At 39.0% G+C, this 5,000-nt stretch overlaps 1 pseudogene; it reads right to left on the bottom strand.

The window, feature by feature from the left end:
- Window positions 1-570: 570 nt before the first annotated feature.
- Window positions 571-5,000, bottom strand: part of LOC112529011 — an 11,341-nt pseudogene continuing 6,911 nt past the window's right edge.

The raw sequence follows: 5,000 nt of genomic DNA, 5'->3' as shown, positions 1-5,000 counted from the left end.
TTTGAGACCGGGTCTTCTTCCTAGGTGGTTCCTCATTAACTACTGTCTTTGACTTCTTTTTATCACAAGCCTTGACCAACCTTCTTTTCCTAGACACAACCTCAACAGGTGGTTCTTCATCATCTTCCCCAAAAAATTCTTCATTGAGGTCGGGTATGGGATCATGAGGAGCAACATGAGGCATAGCATCCTCAACATCTCTATCTTGCCCGGAGGCAGTCAAAAGCAGAGGCTTCCTTGGTTTTTCAATTACAGTAATATTTTCGAGACTGCATGCCTCACTTTCCATAAAAATTTCCCCTGTTTGTGCCATAGAGGCAGGGTCCTCTTCCTCAGAATCGGAAGTGAAGAGGCCCTCAGGGGGTGTACTATCAGATGAGGATTGTACCTTTTGAGAAGTTTTGATTGATTCCCTGTTGGTGGTGGTCAGAGATGAAGTTGGAATTGTGGCTTTCTTTGGAATCGACATTGTAGATGACTTCACCATTTCTTTTGCTTTCTTCAGGGGATCTGAAAATGGGATGATGGCCGCGGATGCACCATTTGCAAAGGAAGCACGACTATAGGCACTTACGGCGGAATAGGGTCGACAACGACTGTTGACGGTGGCAGTGACGACAATGGTGGTGGAGACGGTGAGTCTTCATCAATAAGGAGTGTAGATGACTCACCCTTCTTCTTTCGCGCAAAATGGAGTCTCTTCCCTCTCCTCGCCGGCTGTCTTCGTGAAGAGACGGGAGTACGCACAGCGGCAGTAGCCACCGGCGATGGTGGGTCAGACGGTTGCGTCGACGACTGTTCAGATGCATGCGACGGGGGAGGATCACGATCGTGGCTCGCTTTACTCTTGCCATTCGAACGTTGGAGATGGTGGGGGGCGGTTATTGGTCGGGAGCGACAGTTAGAGGAATGGGAGGGAAATGAGAAGAGAGAAAAGAGGGTTTTCTTAAGAATACAAATGGGTTTTTTTTTTCAAAAGGTGAGGGTAAAATGGGAAGAAAGATGAGGTACCATGATGTAAGCATTGCGAGCATGCAAAGGGTGTGGGAGTACTTGAGTGCTTTTGATGGAGGCTTCCTTTTCATATCAACCATGAGCTTTCAAACACAAGTCATATTTAATTAATTTTTGACCACAAGTGATATGTTTGAAAGGTTGGTAGCCAAGTCCCCTCAATGACAAAGTAGTACTTTTTCTCTTTGCATATGGTACTAAAATCGGCTGACATTAAAAAGAGATGACCATTTTCTTAAAAATTAATTTTTAAGAATGACATCATGCATTTTCCATTCAAAAAATTTCAGACTTTAACATTTTCAAAGATTCTCCATTAAAGGCTAGAGTTTTTAGATGCTGTAGCAAGACCTCAGGCTTTTCTAGATGATGACTGACAGGACTACAAAACACACAAAAATTAACGACAATATTATTAATAATATTAATAACTATAAAAATAGAATTTAAAACAAATATAAATATTTTCAAACACATATTTTGGACTTATAAAGAGTCCAAAAATATCGAAGCTTTTAGCAAAGGGTAACAAAATTCACAGAGCATGGAATTTCTACCGGATCATGAAACAACTTTACTCTTTGACCGTTAACTTTGAACACAGAATTGTTCTCGGGATTGATTAGGTCAACTGCTCCGTACGGATAAACTTTATGAATGAGGAAAGGTCCAGACCAACGGGACTTGAACTTTCCTGGGAACAATTTTAACCTAGAGTTAAACAAAAGAGCTTTCTGACCAGCTCTCAACTCCCGGTGTTGGATTCTTTTATCATGCCATTTTTTAGTTTTATCTTTGTAAATCTTGGCATTTTCATAGGACAGATTCCTATGTTCCTCTAATTCACACAACTGGACTTTTCTTTTACTGGCAGCCATATTTGGGCACATATTTAATTCTTTGATGGCCCAATATGCATTGTGTTCTAGTTCCAAAGGTAGGTGACAAGCTTTACCAAAAACAAGCTTATATAGGGACATACCGATAGGTGTTTTAAAAGCAGTATGGTATTCCCATAAAGCGTCATCTAATTTGAAAGCCCAATCCTTCTGGTTTGGCTTGACAACCTTTTCTAAAATTCCTTTTATTTCATGGTTTGAGAGTTCAGCTAATCCATTGGTTTGCGGGTGGTAGGCATTTGCTATTCTGTGGTTAATGTTGTACTTTTCAAGAACTCCACTCAACAGGTTATTTACAAAATGGGTACCCTCATCACTAATTAGTGCCTTTGGGGTACCAAACCTTGTAAAAATCTATTTTTGAAGAAATTTAACCACAGTTTTTGCATCATTAGTAACACAAGCCATGGCCTCTAACCATTTAGACACATAATCAACAGCCACTAGAATGTATTGACAATGATTTGATGGGGGAAATGGACCCATGAAGTCTATCCCCCATACATCAAACAACTCTACTTCTAAGATCCCATTAAGTGGCATGTTATAACCTGGTTTCAGAGAAGAGAAAGAATCAAAACAGATCCCAATTGTCATACCAGTCTTCTCTCCATATTGAAAGCTCGTAAGTGTATACATAAGAAATGTCAAGGGTTTTTGGCTTATGCTATCAATGCAAACAGAGAAGAGAAAGAATCAAAATCGATCCCAATTGTCAAAGAATACCCAGAAGTCTTTCCCAAGGACATGTCTGGTCTTCCACCAGACAGAGCCATCGAGTTTAAAATTGACCTGATACCCAGGGTAGCACCAGTAGCCAAAACACCATACATATTAGCCCCATCAGAGCTGAAAGAATTGGTGACTCAATTGAAGGATCTACTTGAYAAAGGTTTTGTTAGACCAAGTACTTCACCTTGGGGAGCTCCGGTTCTATTTGTTAAAAAGAAGGATGGGTCAATGAGAATGTGTATAGATTATCGGGAGCTTAACAAAGTGATAGTTAAGAATAAATATCCATTACCCAAGATTGATGATTTATTTGATCAATAAGTTGGGGCCAGTTACTTCTCAAAGATTGGTCTGCGATCCGGATATCATCAACTGAAAGTTAGAGAAGAAGATGTTCCTAAAACTGCGTTCAGAACAAGATATGGACATCATGAATTTTTAGTGATACCTTTTGGCCTAACCAATACACCAGCAGCCTTCATGGACCTGATGAACAGGGTGTGCAATGAATATCTCGATAAGTTTGTTATTGTATTCACCGATGATATTTTGATATACTCCAAATCAGAAGCAGAACATGCAGAACATCTTCACCTGATTTTGAGTCTCTTGAGAAAAGAAAAGTTGTATGCCAAGTTATCAAAATGTGAATTTTGGTTAAGGGAAGTCCAATTCCTTGGCCATGTTGTGTCACAAGAAGGAATTAAAGTGGATCCATAAAAAATCGAAGCAGTAGAAAAATGGGATACACCAAGAAATCCTTCAGAAGTCAGAAGTTTTCTAGGCTTAGCCGGTTATTATCGTAAATTTATTCAAGATTTTTCAAAAAATAGCGGTACCTCTAACCAAGCTGACTCGAAAAGACATCAAGTTTCATTGGGCCGAAAAACAAAGAAGGGCCTTTCAAACCTTGAAAGATCGCTTGTGTAGCGCACTAGTTCTATCTCTACCCGATGGAACGGAAGACTTCATTGTTTATAGTGATGCATCGAAGTTTGGCTTAGGCTGTGTTTTGATGCAAAGAGGAAAGGTAATCGCATATGTATCACGACAATTGAAAGATCATGAGAAGCAGTATCCAACACATGATATGGAATTAACGGCTGTAGTTTTTGCCTTAAAATTTTGAAGGCACTATTTGCTAGGAACAAAGTGCAAAATTTATACAGACCATAAAAGCCTTCAGCACTTGTTCAACCAGAAAGAGTTAAACATGAGGCAGCGTCGATGGATAGAACTAGTCAATGATTATGACTGTGAAATTCTTTACCATCCAGGAAAAGCTAATGTTGTAGCTGATGCTTTAAGCCGAAAAGAAAGAAGTGGAACTATCAAAACTGTGGCGATGAAAATATAAGTAAAACCAGATTTTCATACGAACATTCAAAGATGTCAAGCAGAGGCTATTAAAGGAGATTATTCAAAGGTCGAAAGATTAGGAAAAATGATTGCTAACCTAGAAAAGAAAAATAAAGAAATTCTATGCTTCAAAGGACGAATCTGGATACCACGCTATGGGAATATTCGCGATATAATTCTGAAGGAAAGTCATGAATCTCGATATTCCATCCATCCAGGTACTAATAAAATGTATAAGGATTTGAAAACTTTTTATTGGTGGCCAGGACTAAAGAAAGACATAGCAAGGTATGTAGAAAAATGTATGACGTGCCTACAAGTAAATATAGAGCATCATAGACCCTATGGAAAACTGCAATCCTTGGAAATTCCTGTTTGGAAATGGGATCACATTACAATAGATTTTATTATGAAGTTACCCCGAACCCCAAGAGGGGATGATGCCATATGGGTAATAGTGGATCGCCTATCCAAATCTGAACATTTCCTACCGATAAAAGAAAGTTATTCATTGGAAAAGTTAGCCCAAATTTATATTAAGGAAATTGTGACAAGACATGGGGTTCCACTATCTATCATCTCGGACAGAGATAACAGATTTACATCGAAATTCTGGGAAAGTTTTCAAAAGGCATTAGGATCCCAAATTCGATTAAGCACAACATATCATCCTCAAACARAYGGACAAAGTGAAAGAACAATTCAGACACTTGAAGATATGCTAAGGGCTTGCATCATAGATTTTGGAGGATCATGGGAAGATCAACTTCCACTAATAGAATTTTCATACAATAATAGCTATCATTCCAGTATCAAAGCGGCTCCATATGAAGTGTTGTATGGTCGGAAATGCCGAACCCCTGTATGTTGGAATGAGGTAGGTGAGAAACAACTAACAGGTCCCGAAATTGTGCAAGTAACTTCTGAAAAGATTGATCAGATTCGGGWAAGAATTAAAACAGTTCAAGATCGTCAGAAAAGTTACATAGATAAGCG

This window comes from Cynara cardunculus (genome assembly GCF_001531365.2).
Source record: "Cynara cardunculus var. scolymus isolate 2C chromosome LG 16, CcrdV1, whole genome shotgun sequence".
Classification (NCBI taxonomy): domain Eukaryota; kingdom Viridiplantae; phylum Streptophyta; class Magnoliopsida; order Asterales; family Asteraceae; genus Cynara; species Cynara cardunculus.
The sequence above is the reverse complement of the archived record's forward strand: the minus strand, read 5'-3'. Positions and strand labels throughout refer to the sequence as shown.